Source organism: Pristiophorus japonicus, chromosome 14, assembly GCF_044704955.1.
Source record: "Pristiophorus japonicus isolate sPriJap1 chromosome 14, sPriJap1.hap1, whole genome shotgun sequence".
In the NCBI taxonomy this organism is placed as follows: domain Eukaryota; kingdom Metazoa; phylum Chordata; class Chondrichthyes; family Pristiophoridae; genus Pristiophorus; species Pristiophorus japonicus.
In genome coordinates, this window is record NC_091990.1 from 132,173,088 (window position 1) to 132,193,361 (window position 20,274).

Sequence of the window (20,274 nt, forward strand, 5' to 3'; positions counted from 1 at the left end):
GCTTTCTAATACATTTATCGGTAAGTGTTAGGTTGATGCATTTCTGAGTTTTGCTCCTTACAGAAGGAAGGTTGAGGTTGACTGTCAAAACAGTCTGTGCTTATGGCAACAGTGCAGGTTTGACACCTTACAAAATTCACATCTAAACAATTACTGTACTTTATTTTTGTAGCCGTATATTTTATTTTAATTTACAAGTTGCAGTAAATCAGATGGATCATTTTTTTGGTTCTCTGAAATAACCGGCTTTATACTTGAGCAAATTGTAATTTTCTGGTAAAATACTGCACACTAACTTTTAAGTGTGCGTGGTGGTGTAAAAAGCACTTTATAGGACGTTAAATTATGAGTTGATCTACATTTGCTGTGTCATGCTATTTTAAAGTTTTCAGTTTGGAATTTTGAGAATATTTTCTTGTCTGGCTAGCTACTTTATCAAATTTAATGTTTAAAAATGATCAGCTCTTGATGTATATATGTATGGTATACATAATGTTTCTTCTCCTTTTGTAATGTATGGTCAATAGACAACATTATGCAGTCATGAATATTAAACTTTGCATTCTATACTTAATTGCTAATTGTTCAAAACTCATCATAGATTAGGAATGTATAATCAAATTATGATGTCCACTTGTCTGAGAAAATGAGATCTGAGGCCCACAATTGTTTTGTATTAGAGCATCTTGGTGCATTCAGGTTTCAGTTTGTTTTGGGGAATAATTGTGACTCTCAAATGCTTGAAGTTGTGGGAACTAAATTTGATGTGTAAGATGATGGAACGTGTTAAATAAACCATGGATTAAGACTGTTGAGAATTTTGTGCCATACTTAACTTATAGTAAATACAGTACAAACTTCCCAGACCCAAAGCAATTCCAACCGTCCATGAAGATCCACCCGTAATGTGGTCTAGTTGAGTCACATGTTGATTCTGGTATGAAAAATGGACCTGGTGCTGAACCCAATGAGTTGGGCTGTGTTTCCATTGGCTTACTGGTGAGTTTGACTTTTTTTACTCCCCTCTTTCAACTCCCTGTCCACATCATAATGTGATGGGTTTCTCCATGGTATGTAAATTATATACCATCTGCTATTGCTTACTATAAATTGTGAGCAGAATATCAAAATTACATTATGTGTGATGCACACTTTTGGAGCCTGAGTGGTCAATATAACTTGACATGATTGAAATTATATTAAATACTCTTCAATAGCAGTACTGGAATAGATATTGCAAGAGGATCAGACCTTTTTTTTTTTGCACCCTTGCTATAGCCAACTATGATAAAGTGATGCTTCAGGTCTTGCATCATGGTTAACTTTAATGCCTTTTGCATCATGCTGCCTTAACTACAATAAGAAGGAAAGCATAATGGGTGGATCTTCCAAAATTCCCTAGATTCTAGAACAGTCCCAGCGGATTGGAAGGTAGCAAATATAACACCGCTATTCAAGAAAAGAGGGAGAGAGAAAACCGGGAACTACAGGCCAGTTAGCCTGACATCAGTTGTCGGGGAAAATACTAGAATCCATTGTTGGGGAAGTGTTATCTGGGCACTTAGAAAATCATAACATGATTAGGCAGGGTCAACATGTTTTATGAAAGGGAAATCTTGTTTGACAAATTTATTGGGAGTTTTTTGAGGATGTAACTAGCAGGGTGGATAAAGGGGAACCAGTATATTTGGATTTCCAAAAGGCATTTGAAAAGGTGCCACACATAAGATAAGGGCACATGAGATTGGAGGTAATGTATTAGCATGGACAGAGAGTAGGGATAAACAGGTCTTTTTCAGGTTGGCAGGCTGTAACTAGTGGGGTGCCGCAAGGATCAGTGCTGAGGCCTCGGCTATTTACAAATCTATATTAATGATCTAGATGAAGGAACAGAGTGAAATGTATCCAAGTTTGCTGGTGATACAAAGCTAGATGGGGCATTAAGCTGTGAGAAGAGTGTCTGCAAAGGGTTCTAGATAGACTAAGTGAGTGGCCAGTAAGGTGGTTGATCGAGTATAATGTAGGGAAATGTGAGGTTATTTACTTTGGTAGGAAGAATAGAAAAACAGAATATTTTTTAAATGGTGAGAAACTTTTAAATGTTGGTGTACAGAGAGATTTGGGTGTCCTTGTGTAAGAAGCAGAAAGCTAGCATGCAATGTCTGAGGGGGAGTGTTTGCTAGTGCTGTTGGGGAGGAGTTAAACTAATATGGCAGGGGGATGGGAACCAATGCAGGGAGATAGAGGGAGACAAAAAGGAGGCAAAAGCAAAAGACAAAGGAGATGAGGAAAAGTGGAGGGCAGAGAAACCCAAGGCAAAGAACAAAAAGGGCCACTGTACAGCAAAATTCTAAAAGGACAAAGGGTGTTAAAAAAAACAAGCCTGAAGGCTGTGTGTCTTAATGCAAGGAGTATCCACAATAAGGTGGATGAATTAACTGTGCAAATAGATGTTAACAAATATGATGTGATTGGGATTACGGAGACGTGGCTCCAGGATGATCAGGGCTGGGAACTCAACATCCAGGGGTATTCAAGATTCAGGAAGGATAGAATAAAAGGAAAAGGAGGTGGGGTAGCATTGCTGGTTAAAGAGGAGATTAATGCAATAGTTAGGAAAGACATTAGCTTGGATGATGTGGAATCTATATGGGTAGAGCTGCAGAACACCAAAGGGCAAAAAACGTTAGTGGGAGTTGTGTACAGACCTCCAAACAGTAGTAGTGATGTTGGGGAGGGCATCAAACAGGAAATTAGGAGTGCATGCAATAAAGGTGCAGCAGTTATAATGGGTGACTTTAATATGCACATAGATTGGGCTAGCCAAACTGGAAGCAATACGGTGGAGGAGGATTTCCTGGAGTGCATAAGGGATGGTTTTCTAGACCAATATGTCGAGGAACCAACTAGGGGGGAGGCCATCTTAGACTGGGTGTTGTGTAATGAGAGAGGATTAATTAGCAATCTCATTGTGCGAGGCCCCTTGGGGAAGAGTGACCATAATATGGTGGAATTCTGCATTAGGATGGAGAATGAAACAGTAAATTCAGAGACCATGGTCCAGAACTTAAAGAAGGGTAACTTTGAAGGTATGAGGCGTGAATTGGCTAGGATAGATTGGCGAATGATACTTAAGGGGTTGACTGTGGATGGGCAATGGCAGACATTTCGAGACCGCATGGATGAATTACAACAATTGTACATTCCTGTCTGTCGTAAAAATAAAAAAGGGAAGGTGGCTCAACCGTGGCTATCTAGGGAAATCAGGGATAGTATTAAAGCCAAGGAAGTGGCATACAAATTGGCCAGAAATAGCAGCGAACCCGGGGACTGGGAGAAATTTAGAATTCGGCAGAGGAGGACAAAGGGTTTGATTAGGGCAGGGAAAATGGAGTATGAGAAGAAGCTTGCAGGGAACATTAAGGCGGATTGCAAAAGTTTCTATAGGTATGTAAAGAGAAAAAGATTAGTAAAGACAAACGTAGGTCCCCTGCAGTCAGAATTAGGGGAAGTCATAACGGGGAACAAAGAAATGGCAGACCAATTGAACAAGTACTTTGGTTCGGTATTCACTAAGGAGGACACAAACAAAACTTCCGGATATAAAAGGGGTCAGAGGGTCTAGTAAGGAGGAGGAACTGAGGGAAATCTTTATTAGTCGGGAAATTGTGTTGGGGAAATTGATGGGATTGAAGGCCGATAAATCCCCAGGGCCTGATGGACTGCATCCCAGAGAACTTAAGGAGGTGGCCTTGGAAATAGCGGATGCATTGACAGTCATTTTCCAACATTCCATTGACTCTGGATCAGTTCCTATCGAGTGGAGGGTAGCCGATGTAACCCGACTTTTTAAAAAAAAAAGGAGGGAGAGAGAAAACAGGGAATTATAGACCGGTCAGCCTGACCTCAGTCGTGGGTAAAATGATGGAATCAATTATTAAGGATGTCATAGCGCATTTGGAAAATGGTGACATGATAGGTCCAAGTCAGCATGGATTTGTGAAAGGGAAATCATGCTTGACAAATCTGGAATTTTTTGAGGATGTTTCCAGTAAAGTGGACAAAGGAGAACTAGTTGATGTATATTTGGACTTTCAGAAGGCTTTCGACAAGGTCCCACACAAGAGATTAAGGTGCAAAGTTAAAGCACATGGGATTGGGGGTAGTGTGCTGACGTGGATTGAGAACTGGTTGTCAGACAGGAAGCAAAGAGTAGGAGTAAACGGGTACTTTTCAGAATGGCAGGCAGTGACGAGTGGGGTACCGCAAGGTTCTGTGCTGGGGCCCCAGCTGTTTACATTGTACATTAATGATTTAGACGAGGGGATTAAATGTAGTATCTCCAAATTTGCGGATGACACTAAGTTGGGTGGCAGTGTGAGCTGCGAGGAGGATGCTATGAGACTGTAGAGTGACTTGGATAGATTCGGTGAGTGGGCAAATGAATGGCAGATGAAGTATAATGTGGATAAATGTGAGGTTATCCACTTTGGTGGTAAAAACAGAGAGACAGACTATTATCTGAATGGTGACAGATTAGGAAAAGGGAAGGTGCAACGAGACCTGGGTGTCATGGTACATCAGTCATTGAAGGTTGAAATGCAGGTACAGCAGGCGGTTAAGAAAGCAAATGGCATGTTGGCCTTCATAGCGAGGGGATTTGAGTACAGGGGCAGGGAGGTGTTGCTACAGTTGTACAGGGCCTTGGTGAGGCCACACCTGGAGTATTGTGTACAGTTTTGGTCTCCTAACTTGAGGAAGGACATTCTTGCTATTGAGGGAGTGCAGCGAAGATTCACCAGACTGATTCCCGGGATGGTGGGACTGACCTATCAAGAAAGACTGGATCAACTGGGCTTGTATTCACTGGAGTTCAGAAGAATGAGAGGGGACCTCATAGAAACGTTTAAAATTCTGACGGGTTTAGACAGGTTAGATGCAGGAAGAATGTTCCCAATGTTGGGGAAGTCCAGAACCAGGGGTCACAGTCTGAGGATAAGGGGTAAGCCATTTAGGACCAAGATGAGGAGAAACTTCTTCACCCAGAGAGTGGTGAACCTGTGGAATTCTCTACCACAGAAACTAGTTGAGGCCAATTCACTAAATATATTCAAAAGGGAGTTAGATGAAGTCCTTACTACTCGGGGGATCAAGGGATATGGCGAGAAAGCAGGAAGGGGGTACTGAAGTTTCATGTTCAGCCATGAACTCATTGAATGGCGGTACAGGCTAGAAGGGCTGAATGGCCTGCTCCTGCACCTATTTTCTATGTTTCTATGCAGGTACAGCAAGCAATAAGGAAGGCAAATGACACGTTGGCCTTTATTGCAAGGAGTTGGAGTATAAGAGTAAGGAAGTCTTGCTGCAATTGTACAGGGCCTTGGTGAGACCACACCTGGAGTACTGTGCACATTTTAGGTCTCCTTATCGAAGGAAGGATATTCTTGCCTTGGAGGTGGTGCAATGAAGGTTCACTAGATTGATTCCTGGGATGAGAAGGCTGTCTTATGAGAGATTGTGTAGAATGGGCCTATACTCTCTGGAGTTTAGACAAATGAGAGGTGATCTCATTGAAATATACCAGATTCTGAAGGGGATTGACAGGGTAGATGCTGAGAGGTTGTTTCCCCTGGCTGGAGTGTCTAGAACTAGGAGACATAGTCTCAGAATGAGGGGCAGGCCATTTAAGACAGAGATGAAGAGGAATTTCTTCACTCAAGGTTGAGAGTCTTTGGAATTCTCTGCCCCAGAGGGAGGGCTGTGACTGCTGAGTCTCTGAGTATATTCAAGGCTGAGATAGGTCTTTGGAGTCTGGGGGGATCAAGGGATATGGAGATCGGGCGGGAAAGTGAGGTCGATGATCAGCCATGATCTTATTGAATGGTGGAGCAGGCTCGTGGGTCTGTATGGCCTACTCCTGCTCCTATTTCATATGTTCGTATGTGGAAGAGCATATTTCTGGAATATTTAATGAGGAAAGGATAACCTGTAATTTCATCTTCGGGTTCAGATGCTCAACAGTGTAGTTTTTTGCTGGAGCTGATTTGACTGAATAGCAGTTCTCCGTGTTTTCTGTGCATATTTATATCACCTATATATTATATATGAAAAGGTGCTACCTGTGATTTTTATGGGTTTCGAGTGCTGTTCCTGGAGCAATTTTTAATTGCCTGTAAACTTCATTTATGGACTGTTCCCTTTTTGTCTATGGTATTCTGATTCTTCTGATCTGACTCCAACTATCATGCTTCGTATTTTAGAGCTCCCAAGTCTAAACGGTGGATTGGGTGAAAGCAAATGAATGCTTTGACTCACTGACCTTTGGACTTATTGTTGAAAATCACTACCTATACGTGCAGTATCTCGGTGCAGAAACAGCTTTTTGTGCCTAAACTGAAATAATAGATTTTTCAAAATGTTTAGCAGTGGCATAGTTAATTTCTATATTTGCATTTAGTTTTTTTTTGTTGCTTGGACTGTTGGTGTTTGAATAGAACCTAGTTTCTAATGTTCTATAATTGCTGATGTCTTGCTCCTGCATGTACACATTCTGAATACCACATTCACAGGATTATTTTAAAACTACTTGAGCTCTAATATTTGTACTTTTATATACTAACAAACATATATAGTTTAAACATAGAAACATAGAAAATAGGTGTAGGAGTAGGCCATTCGGCCATTCAATAAGATCATGGCTGATCATTCCCTCAGTACCCCTTTCCTGCTTTCTCTCCATACCCCTTAGTCGTAAGGGCCATATCTAACTCCCTCTTAAATTGGGTGTTCGAATTTTAAAACCAAAAACATAAGTTACTTAAGTTATATAATTTGATATTTAATAGAAATTGAATTCTATCTACTAACTTGAACTGTAGTACTGATTGTAAATGTTAATGTGCCATCTTGTTTATGATTACCTGATTCCTAACTTTCTACTGAAATATTATTACATTATTGAAATAGGATGAGTCAAAGCTGTTAAGTGTTAACATTCAGAGACTGTGGCCTTCAAAACATAGGTTTCAAAAACTATCATTGCGTCAATATGGAGTGACGAGTTGAAAGAGCAGGAAAGTGTATGGGGCTGCTTTCTTTGTTCCCTCTTCTTTCCCTTCTCAGAAATCTGCGACTCCCTGCTGAGGTACAGTCTCAACTTGCTGGTGCTAGGGTCAAATGTGAAGGTTGATGGTAAGGATTGCAAGGCTATTCCAATGAATGCATGTCACGGATGAGCCTGATCCAGTCCTTGTCCAATATTCTTGTATGCATTTCTAGCAGGGTTCCTTGGATAGCAATCGGGACCTGATTTTTTTTTTCCCTTTCTTAACACAACACCACGGACAATTGTAGATTCTTTACCACCTCCCCAGCTTTGCTCGGGCTAACTCAACCTAGACCGGTGATTGAACGTGTGACATTCCTGGTCTTTATAGCACAGCTACATACTAGATAAACTTGGTGAGCAATCAGGGAACCAAGTGCTTTCCTCATTTTTATTTTTTGGAGCCGATAATTCTTTTCCCTAGTATTTCTTTGTCCTGAGGAGAATGGTTGGTTATTTTGGTCCTCTGAACATCAGGGAGTTCTTTAGCTGGCAACAGCGTCAACTAGCAGATATACTGCAAATAAATTTGATTGACCTCATGACCTCTTTGCTAGTCAGGAGGCATCTAAGCCAGGAAAATTAAAAGCCACTGTGTTTATCCTGTACTAAATGGTGGTATTTGCAATATTTGTACCATTGACTTCAGCTGAATATCTTCCTAATGACCTGGGATCCAAAATACTAGGTATCTTGGATGGTGCAATAAGGTTCAAGTAGAATTGTGTATTTAAAACAATATATATTTTAAAATTATAATTTTCTTCCTTTCAGCATCTTAGAACAATTGAGTGGTGGCCCATTGTTCTGCATTTCTATTTCACTGCCAACTTCCTTTCAAATCCTAAGTAACATTTGTAAAAGTTAACTTTAAATGGAATTTTTCATTTCTCAGTGAAAATTAGTGTTATTCCTTGTAAGTTAGTTGAATAGATCAGTAGTATCGGTGTTTCTAATCCCCTACATTGCTCTCCTCAGCTAGAAGGGAGTTTAAAAAATAAAAACACTTTCAACTAGGACAGTATTGTCTTACATTAGCCACTAACCGCATGTGGCTAATTGGGAATGCATATGTGGGTAATTGCATTTTTGATTAGCTAATAGACACATCATTGGCATGTGATCTTAATTCTCATTTACATGGCATATGCATGTGTACTTGTGAATTTTCTGGTAAAATGGCAAGCCAAGTGAGGATATAAGAACATAAGAAATAGGAGCAGGAGTAGGCCATTTGACCCCTCAAGCCTGCTCTGCCATTCAGTATCATGGTTGATCTGATCCTGGCCTCAACTCCACCTCCCCGCCTGCTCCCCATAACCCTTGACTCCCTTATCTTTCAAAAATCTGTGTCTCCGCCTTAAATACATTCAATGACTCAGCCTCGACAGCTGAGTTAGAGAATTCCAAAGATTCACAACTCCCTGAGAAGAAATTCCTCCTAATTTCAGTTTTAAATGGGCGATCCCTTATTCTGAAACTATGCCCCCCTAGTTTTGGATTTCTCCATGAGGGGAAACATCCTCTCTCTATCTACCCTGTCAAGCCCCCTCAGAATCTTATACGTTTCAATAAGATCACTTCTCATTCTTCTAAACTCCAATGAGTATAGGCCCAACATAACATAAGGAATAGGAGCAGGAGTAAGCCATGCGGCTCCTTGTGCCTGCTCCGCCATTTAATACGATTATGACTGATTCGATCATGGACTCGGGTCCACTTCCCTGCCCGATCCCCAAAACCCCTTATTCCCTTATCAGTTAAGAAACTGTCTCTCTCTATTAAATTTATTCAATGACCTAGTTTCCACAGCTCTCTGAAGCAGCGAATTCCACAGATTTACAACCCTCAGAGGAAATTCCTCCTTATCTCAGTTTTAAATGGGCGGCCCCTGATTCTAAAATTATGCCCCCAAGTTCTAGTCTCCCCCATCAGTGGAAACATCCTCTCTGCATCCACCTTGTCAAGCCCCCTCATAATCATATGTTTCGATAAGACCACCTCTCATTCTTTGCATTCCAATGCGTAGAGGCCCAACTTACTCAACCTTTCCTCATAAGTCAACCCCCTCATCTCCGGAATCAACCTTGTGAACCTTCTCTGAACTGCCTCCAAAGCAAGTATATCCTTTCTTAAATATGGAAACCAAAACTGTACGCGGTATTCCAGGTATGGCCTCACCTTGCTGTACTTGCATACTAACCTTTTGTGTACCTGCTCAACCTTTCTTCATATGACAACGCCTTAATCTCAGGAATCAACCATGTGAACCTTCTCTGAACTGCCTCCAGTGCAAGTATATCCTTCTTTAAATGAGACCAAAACTGTACACAGCACTCCAGGTGCGGTCTTGCCAAAGTCCTGTATAGTTGTAGCAGGATTTCCCTACTTTTATACTCCATCCCCCTAGCAACATTCTATTTGCCTTCCTATGTTTTTTGATCAGTGAGTTCTTTACTTCCATGGTTACCGAATGGTAGATGTTTAAGTAAATATACTCAAAGTACATGTACGTGTGTTCTAAAATTTTAGTGCATGTGGTTAAAATGGTATTGCCATAGCCATACCTGTGGCTAGTCAGTGATTTCTATTGGATAACACTGAAGTAAGAAACAAATTGAGACTAACTTAGGAATTGTCAACATTTCTATTCAATTTTTTTTGCTTCTCGAAATAAATGCCCTACCTACTAATTTTGGAATCCTTCCACTTTCCATTCTAAAATTAAGTTTCTGACTCTTTTTTGCAAAATATCTCAGCAGAAAATATTGTTGGTCACGAGCTTATTTCAATCATTTTTTTTTTGTTTCTCCCCCCCCCCCCCCCCCAAATCTGCATTGCTAGAGAATGTTCTGCCTGTCACTTTGTTTCAATTCGTGCGTAGTGCAAAATATCGATGCAGAGTTGTTTACACTGAAGCAGTTTATTTGGTTGCAATGTGGTTTTGGTGAAAGACAGTATTTGCTGAACTAGTGTGTGGAAAGATTATTGATTTTTATAATGCAAAGCAAGACTTATCTACCAGTGCAGTGCACTATCTTTTGAGTATCAGTATTTGTATTTGGATAAGTGACCTTAGAATAATGATTCATGCAAATTATTTGTTTTTTTATGCTTAGTTTTTGTATGGCAATTCAAAATTAGTTCTATTCAGTATACTTCATATTCTACTTCAAAATGTTTTGTTTGTAGAATTTAATCTCTGGGATTCTAATCATCAAAATTTGCTTATTGCCATCAGCAAAGGATGGGAAATTGGTTATTCTTGCATTGTTTTGTGATCCAGCTCATATAATCTCTATATAGTGAACTTTACTTGGAAACTTTGACAAGGTGTACATTCTTATGTGTGCATTCATGAGTAGATTATAGAATTTTACAGCACAGGAGGAGGTGATCTGTGCACTCTGAGGTAGCAACTTTAAAAAAAAAAAGCTTTTAGGAATGTTACTTCCACCACTGCTTTAAAAGAAAATTATTCAACATCTCCTTCATATATTTGGTGATGGTCTTAAATTTATGTGCCCTAGTTACTGATTCACCGAATGGTGGAAGTAATTTTACCCTATTTACCGTATCAAACTTTGTAATTTTCAATACCTCTATCAGCTTTCCTCTTAAATTTTTTTTATAATGAAAAGATCCCAGTTTCTCCAATCTCTCTCCGTAACCAAACTAATCTAAAAGGCTAATGCAATTTTGGCCGATATCTCAAGGGGGCTGGAATGCAGATGTGAAGTTGTGCTTCAGTTATATAGGCCCCAAGTTTCCATACGTGGCAAAACAGGCGCCCCTCCGAGCTGGGCGCCCGTTTTTCACGCCGAAAACGGCGCCTGAAAAAAAACCGCGCTATTCTCGAGCGCTTTGCAGCTCAATGTGTGCTTGGCGCGGCGCCCAGGGGGCGGAGCCTACCACTCGAGCCGATTTTGTAAGTAGGAGGGGGCGGGTACCATTTAAATGAGTTTTTTCCGTGCCGGCAACTCTGCGCGTTGGAGGAAACATTGGCACTCGGCCATTTTTGTAGTTCTTAGCAGCTGTTCATTTTTTAATAAAAGCACATTGCCATTCCATGATCAGCACTGAGGCTTCCTGCAGCCTCCCCCCCCCCCCCCCACCCCGCCGGCGGGAACGGCTGCTGCCGTCGGTCGGTCGGGCCCTCACTGCGTTTTCCCCCCCGTGGGAACGGCTGCTGCCGTCGGTCGGTCGGGCCCTCACTGCCTTCCCCCCCCCCGCGGGAACGGCTGCCTCCTCTCTGCCTTCCCCCCCCCTTGCCGTTGGGAACGGCTGCCTCAACTTGTGAGGCTTCCTGCAGCATCCTCCCTGCCTGAAGCACTTTCACACAGGTAGGAACATGGTTTATTTAATCTTTTCTTTGCTTATAAATTTTTATTCAGGTTGGAATTATTTGTATAATATTTGTATAAGTATAACTAAGGATTTATTGTAGAATTTAATGACTTCCCTTCTCCCCCCCCCCCCCCCCCCCCCCACCTCGTTCTGGACGCCTAATTTGTAACCTGCGCCTGATTTTTTAATGTGTAGACAAGGTTTTTTTCAAGCCTACAAAAATCTTCACTTGCTCCATTCTAAGTTAGTTTGGAGTACGTTTTCACTGTGGAAACTTTCAAATCAGGCGTCAGTGGCTGGACATGCCCCCTTTTGAAAAAAAATTCTGTTCAAAAGTGAAACTGTTCTAAATGACTAGAACTGCAGAAAACTTAAATGTGGAGAATTGCGATTTCTAAGATACTCCGTTCTCCACCAGTTGCTCCTAAAAATCAGGAGCAAATCATGTGGAAACTTGGGCCCATAGAACCTTTGTCAGACCCCATCTGGAGTACTGCGTTCAGTGCTGGGAACCTCACGCCAAGAAGGATATATTGTCACGCTGGTTGTCCGACCTCCAGTATTGGATGAGCAGAAATTTCCTCCAACTAAATATTGGGAAGACCGAAGCCATTGTCTTTGGTCCCTGCCACAAACTCCGTTCCCTAGTCACTGAATCCATTCATCTCCCTGGAAACTCTGAGGCTGAACCAGACTGTTCGCAACCGTGGTGCCATAATTTCACCCTGCGATGAGTTTCTGACCACATATCCACGCTATCACTAAGACTGCCTATTTTGACCTCCGTGACATCGCCCGACTCTGCTCCTACCTTAGCTCATCTGTTATAGAAAGCCTCATGCCTTTTGTTACCTCCAGACTTGACTATTCCAAAGCACTCCTGGCTGGCCTTCCATCCTCCATAAACTTAAGCTGATCCAAAACTCTGCTTTCCTAACTTGCACCAAGTCCTATTTGCCCATCGCCTTTGTGCTTGCTTAGGGTACAATGGCTCCTGGTTAAGAAATGCCTCGATTTTAAAATTCTCACCCTTTTTTTTTTCAAATCCCTCCGTGGCCTCTCCCTTCCCTATCTTTGTAACCTCTTCCCGCCCTACAATCCTCCGATATCTGCGCTCCTCCAATTCTGGCTCCTTGTGTATCCCCGATATTAATTACTCCACTATTGGTGGTCATGCAGTCAACTACCAAGGCATCATAATCTGGAATTCCTTCCCTAAACCTCTCTGTCTCTCGACCCCCCCCCCCCCCCCACTCCCTTTCCACCTTTTAAGATGCTCCTTAAAACCAATATCTGCTTGATTGGCTCAATGTCAAATTTTGTTTGATAATGCTCCTGTGAAGCACCTTGGGATGTTTTACTACGTTAAAGGTGCTATATAAATGCAAGTTGCTGTTACATTAGCTTTGGAAGGAGTGCAGTGCAGATTTACCAGAATAATACTGGGGCTTAAAGGATTACATTATCACTTGTACATAAACTTGACTTGTATTCCCTTGAGTATAGAAGGTTGAGAAAGGGAAAAAAAAAAGAGACTTGCTTTTATATAGTGCATGTCATGGCCTCAGGATGTCCCAAAGTGCATTACAACCAATGAAGTACTTTTGAAGTGTAGTCACTGTTGTAATGTAGGAAATGCGGCAGCAAATTTTCATACAGCAAGCTCCCACAAACAGTAATGTGACAATGACCAGATAATCTGTTTGTGATGTTGATTGAGAGATTAATATTGGCCATGACACTGTCCCGATCATCATCTTCAAAATAATGCAGTGGAATCTTTTGAGTCGACCTGAGAGAGAAGATGTGGCGTACCTCCGACAGTCCAGCACTCCCTCAGTGCTGCACTGGAGTGTCAACCTAGATTTTTGTGCTCCAGTCCGTGGAGTGCAACTTGAACCCACAACCTTCTGACTTGGGTAAGAGTGCTACCAACTGAATCCTGGCTGGCACGGCTGAAGGATTATCTAATTAAGCTGTTTAAAATGACAACAGAATTCAGCAGAGAAACTATTTCCTCTGGTGGTGGAATTCAGAACAAGGGGCACAATCTTAAAATTAGATTCAGGAGTGAAATCAGGAAACAAAGGTTGGTGGCAATTTGAAACTCTCCCTCCGTAGGCTGTGGATGCTAGGTCAGTTGAAATTTTAAAGGCTGAGATCGATAGATTTTTGATTGGTAAGGATTTTAAAGGATGTTGGTCAAAAGTGGATAAATGAAGTTGACATACAGATTAGTCATGACCTGATTGGCAGAACAAGCTTGAGGGGCTGAATGGCCTCCTCCTGTTCCTATCATCCTTGATATCAAATGGAATCTCATTTGCACCTTCTCCATTGCCTTGACATCCTTTTGTAAAGTTAGGCACCCAAAACTGAATACGATATTCTGGCTGTGACTTAACAAATGATTTCTATAGGCTTATTATTACCTCTTTGCTTTTGTACTGTTAATCAAATGTAGGAATTTTAACAGCTTTATCAACTTGAGCTTCAACTTTAAAATATCTGAAACCCTAAATCTCTCAACTCCTCTACTTTTAAAGTTTTACCATTTAATGTATATGTCCTCTCCTTTCCAAAATGCAGCATTTCACATTTCTCTGCTTTGAATTTTATTTGACATCCATCTGCTAAGCTGTCTGTTCTCCTGAAGTTTTATTTTGTTGTCATCAGTTAACCACAATTCCACCCACTGCAATTTTTGAACGAGTCTCAAAATAGATCGGGCAGTACTCATGCCCAAAGCAGGCAGTAACCTCTTTAAAATATTTAAATCAGGACACTGCACCATATTTAGGAACTGAATCTAGTCTCCGTATTACAAAAAAGATACGGAGGCACTGGAGAAGGTACAAAGATGATTTACAAGGATGGTACCAGAACTGAGAGGTTCTAACTACCAGGAAAGACAAAATAGGTTGGGGCTCCTTTCTCTCGAAAAGAGAAGGCTGAGGGGTTACCTAATCGAAGTCTTAAAAATTATGAAGGGGTTTTATAGGGTAGATGTAGAGAAAATGTTTCTGCTTGTGGGGGATCCAAAACTAGGGGTCATAACTATAAGATAGTTACAAATAAATCCAATAAGGAATTCAGGAGAAGCTTCTTTATCCAGAGAGTGGTTAGAATATGGAACTTGCTACCACATGGGGTTGTTGAGGTGAATAGAATAAATGCATTTTGGGGAAAGCTAGATAAGTTCATGGGGGAGAAAGGAATAGAAGGTACGCTGATGGGGTTAGATGAAGTAGGATGGGAGGAAGCTCGGGTACAGCATAAAGACTAGCATGGACCTATTGGGCCGCATGGCCTTGTTTCTATGCTGTAGATGTGATGTCATTTTATGATCTATGTTCCCTGTTTTTGTCATGTGTAAATGTTGATCGTATCCCCCAGTATAGAATAAATTGCAAGTGTGAAGATGATTTGCATATTACAGTGGCTTGTATGAAGCATCAGCATTGCAGTTAGGACCATGTATCAACTCTATACCTATTCCTTATGCACAATGCCACTAGACATATATATTCAGTTCTTAAATGGGAAAAGACCACATCACACAAAAGTGCCCATAGTTTGACATGAATTGGCAATCATATCCTTGAGCTTGTGTAACATCTTTAACAGAGCAAACATTACAAAGAATTACTTAGGCCTGTTGCTGTGCCATCATTTCTTTCAGCCCAACCAGTCCATTTTGGTATTTATCTTCCTCATGAACAGTAGTCCTAATCCCAGAGCCTCCCATATCCCTTTTCTCTCTCTTCCTTCAACCACATATATAACCTATTCTTAATGTTGACATGATCTCTGCTTCATCCATCAGCTCCAGAAGCACATTCAGCTTCACAACCCTCCTTGTTTAAAAAAAAACCTCTGCTCAGTCCTAAATCTCATCATTAATTTTATATATATATATATATGTTCCCTGGACCACTCAATGACTGGAAACGGTCTACTCCTATCTATTCTGTCCTACCCCATCATAATTAGGTTGCACATGTTACAAAATTGTTTTCCAGTTCTGAATGTAAAATATTACCTGTTCCACTGATGTGAAATGTTGCAGTCACAATAATTACTGCTAAGAATCATTCCTCTTGTCGTACAATTATACGTTCCTTTAAGAGGTAATAACTATAAGTACTTAACAATAGATCATTTTCTTTCATTTAACAAAAAAGTTGTATATCAAATAGCATTCCATATACAAGTAAATAGCTGGTGAGATCAAAAATAGCCTCCAAATAGACTGACTCCATTATCAGTAACATAGAATTACATAGATTTTGCAACACATGGGCATTTGGGCCTGACTAGTCCGTGTCTGTTTATCCTCCAGCTGAGCAGTAGTCCTAATAACACATGTTCACTTTGTTCAGCATATCCCTTTTATTTCTATTTCCTTCAACAACTTATCTATTAAATTTTGACTTCGTCTCCGCTTCAACCACTAATTCTGGTGGTGCATTCCACAGCCTCACACGCCTCTCTGTGGTCGACTGGAATGTGGGGTTTGAATCTAAGTTCTGGATCAAATAGAACACCAGGGTTGCACACTGATGGATTTGACTTGAGTATGCAAGAAAGGAGAGAGGTGGAATATGTATCATAAGGATGGCTAGTGTTTAACTTTGAAAAGTTCAGTGGTGTAGTACAATGTACTCTTCAGAGGTTATGTTTAAGGCACATAGGACTGAGGGAGGAAGCTTCACAATCCAGTGGTCTGTACAATACCTGACCTGCAGAGTTATAGTGACACTGAAGGGTCAAGATTTAAAATATGGTATATTACCAATTGAAACCTGAGTGCGAGATGAATTAAGAAATAGTGGTTGGATACTGCAAAGTTTAGGTTTTAAATGCTTATCGATTTTGTGTGGAACAGGAATTGAGAGAGACCAAAAGAGTTCTACAGTTGAGCTACAGTACTAGTAAAGAATGAGCAGGAATTGGAGATTGTGCTGAATTAGATTTAAGTGCAGGGAGCAAGATCATGTAGATTGTTGCATTTAGAGCTTGAAAAAATAGAAATAAGTACACAGGAGTAGTGGCCCTAGCATTGGGTGGCTAGCTTTGTGTAAAAATGCTTTATTCCCCACTTACTGCTAACACAGGAAAAAAAGAGAAAATGTGATGCTGATTGTTTTAAACTAGTCTAGCAAATAGGATGGACAAAACTAACATTCAAAGTTTTTTTTTAAGGTTTGGTTTATCCTACTGAAAGTGTGATGTTGGGTTTTGACTAATAACTTATTAATGGTTTCTGCTGCATTCCAAAAATAAGCTTCTGATCTTGTATACTAGAGTTCCATTTTGCATTTTTCTCTTCTCCTGGCGTAAGGGACTCACACTGGACTACATGGGTGCCGGCAATGCTGTTTGTGGCCATTCATCACCTGTAAGCCATCAGACTATTTGATTTGTTTGGCGGGGAGGTGGGGTCGGGGGCGGTGGAGGTTGCAAGAGAGGGATTGATGATAACCTTCTGTTTGATCTTTACTGTCACCATGCATTTACATTCTACCCCAGATTAATTAGAAGTTTGAACCATGGCTGTTTTTTTTTGCCTTTTCATAAGTATACAGTACAGGCAATAGAATTAGCACAGTGCTGCTTGGAAAGAGATAGTAACGGACTCCTAGGAACAGGAGTAGGCCATTTAGCCCCTTGATACTGTCCCGTCATTCCATGAGGTCATGGCTGATTTGTGACCTAACTCCATATACCCACATTTACCCCATATCCGTGAATACCTTTGGTTAACAGAAATCTATCAAAGAAAAAGACTTGCATTTATATAGCGTCTTTCACAACCATTGGATGTCCCAAAGCACTTTCCAGCCAGTGAAGTACATTTTGAAGTGTTGTAATGTAGGAAACACGACAGCCAATTTGTGCACAGCAAGCTCCCACAAATGGCAATGTGATAATGACCAGATCATCTGTTTTAGTGATGTTGATTGAGGGATAAATATTGGCCAGACACGGGGGATAACTCTCCTCTTCTTGAAATAGTGCCATAGGATCTTATCAATCTCAGATTTAAAATTAACAATTGACTGAGCATCGATTGCCATTTGTGGAAGATTGTTCTAAACTTCTACCACCCTTTGCGTGTCGAAGTGTTTCCTAACTTCACTCCTGAAAAGCTTGGCCCTATTTTTTTTAAGACTATGTCCCCTAGTCCTAGACTCTCCAACCAGTGGAAGTAGTTTCTCTCTATCTATTCTCAGTTATCCTTAATACCTTGAAATATCTTCACTTACAATGTTGAGAAAATATGGAGAAGAACTTTAAAACAATGTTGAGATCCATAGTTGCATTTTAGTTGTTGATGCCTGTTAGATCTCTTAATTTCCAATGAAATATGAACTCTGATGGTAGTTTTAACTTTTTAATCTCGGCAGAGAGTAACAAACTGCTTGGCTTCAAGCCAGGTCTTTGTTCTTACTGAGACACATGGTCAAAATGGCTGTACTTTATACCTGGATCAATTTACAGAAAAGAACTTGCCTTCTTTGACCTTATTGGCGCAATTGAAAATCTTTTAACGTTTTATTGGCTCGCTACCCAAGGTCCAAAAATGTCAAGTTGATTGATGAGTTAATGCAATACGCTGAGCAGCATGTAGCAGCCTTGACTTGGGGTCTGTGAATTTTCACAGTCTGTCTAAATGAGCCTGTTTGAATACTCTATCAATGCCAGTTCATTGGATGTTTTCGGGAGGGAGTTGGATGTGGTCCTTGCGGCTGGGGGGTTTGGGGGGGGGGGGGGGGATGCTGGGGTGGGTGATCAGCCATGATCTTTTTGAATGGCGGTGCAGGCTCGAAGGGCCGAATGGCCTACTCCTGCACCTATTTTCTATGGTTAGGATTTACTAAAACTTTCATTTTGAGATGAATAACAGATCTTAGGATGTGGGAAGTAGACATACTGTGGGGACTGAGGAGTGTCGCCACATTGTTTCAGCTTCTCTTTGCTGTCTTGGAGTGGAATCAGTGTAGAAACCAGTAGGCATTTCCAGGGGAAGTTCCCTGAATTCTAAACCTCCCAATTGTCCAGACATAACTTTATAGTTCAGTGCCTTTGGATGGCAATTCAGGGGTGCCGAGGGACAATCCTGATTGGAGAAGGGTTAGTGTTGGATCCATTTTGGTTATGAACATATGAAAATGACACAGTAAAAGATACACTGGTCCATCTAGCTTGTCCCACGTGGTTGTGATGACTCGCAATACAGACATTGGCCATCCGCCAGGAGTCATGAAACCTCCTGGGATAGACGAAAAATCAGTTTAAAAATCCAGCCCAATTAGGGAGAAAAATTCTGATAAATTGCTCTCCAATCTGTTTGGGCAATTGAAAATAGTCCAGGAGATCACATAGATCCTAACTTATCTTCTTTATGAATTGATCTCCACCCTAGCCAGAACAGATTCAGCTCTCTTGAAGGAATACATAAAATCAGCATTCACCACACAAGCCGGCAACCTGTTCTACAGGTCCACTGTTCTCTGGGAAAAGAAGAATCGCCCAACATCAACCTAGTTTTGCCTTGTGTAACTTGTATGTGTGACCCCTGGTCCTCCTATTCAGTTGAAATAATTGGTCCACATAAACATAGTCTTGTCCCTTCATTATTTTATGAACCTCGCTAAGATTGTCCCCGAGTCTACGCTCTTCTAAAGTATCCATACCCAGCTCTTTGAGCCTATCTTGAGTAACTAAGGTGTTTTAAACTGGGTTCTTGATGTGTATATAATACATATTAAAACAAAAATAGGATGTTTTAAGAGGAGGACTGCAAACAAAACTTCAGTTGGATTAACGGAATGGGTAGACATGGCAGGTGTAATTTACTGTGGAGAAGTGTGAAGTAATGTATTTTGGGGGGAAAACCCAAGAAGACAGTGAAGATGTTGAACTTGTGTCCCATCAGAGGCCAATGACAACTTGTATATCATTAGGCACAGTTGATGCAATGTTTGCCCAGTTGGTAATTTTTCAGAGGTTGGCAGAAAGAAATGGGATATGGAGTGCTACTCAACAGGAACTGAGAAACCTAAGCAAGAATAGATATGAGTTCTTTATGGTTGGCTCCTGCCTATTCTGAAATTGAGTTAAATTTAGCTTGTGCTTATGTTTTTTTTTGTAGTACAGGGTGGCAGTAGTTTTGCAAAACAGTTATGCTTCCAGGATAACAGGTCACCATTCTAAGCCTCCGTTAATACAGGTCGACCAGAACGAGACAAATACACCTAGAAATTGACTTGACCACAGCTGGGCTAGTCCATGTATTCCAAGTGTCTGCATGTGTGTATATGTATGCATAGATGTCTTAAATTTCTCCCTCCTACCTGCCTAAAAATGAAAGTTGGCATCTAGTCTCCTTTTCTGAGTGGAGCACTTTATTTCAGTTTTTTCCCTCACTCGCCTAGCTGAAAATTAGAAGTTTGCTGTATGAAAAATTGTATGTGCATATTAGTGCCCTAACACTGTTGGAATTGTTTAATATGCCACTGACCTGCTTAAATAACTAGTCTTCCCATTTAATGTATCTGTCATAATTTTTAGTCCTGAATGTATTTTAATTTGCCTTTCTTTTTTTTCTGCCAAAGTGGATAACCTCACAGTTTCCCACATTGTACACCATCTGCCAATTTTTTGCCCACTCACTTAGCCTGTCTATGGCCCCAAGTTTCCACATGACTTGCTCCTGATTTTTAGGAGCAACTGGTGTAGAACGGAGTATCTTAGAAATCGGAATTCTTCACATTTAGTTTTCTGCAGTTCTAGTCAGGTAGAACAGTTTCACTTTG

The 20,274-nt window shown here is 40.9% G+C and overlaps 1 protein-coding gene across 5 annotated transcripts in view; it reads left to right on the forward strand.

The window, feature by feature from the left end:
- ppp6r3 (protein phosphatase 6, regulatory subunit 3) overlaps nt 1–20,274 on the forward strand; it is a 150,468-nt gene that overhangs the window by 495 nt on the left and 129,699 nt on the right. The gene's annotated exons all lie outside the window — the stretch shown is intronic.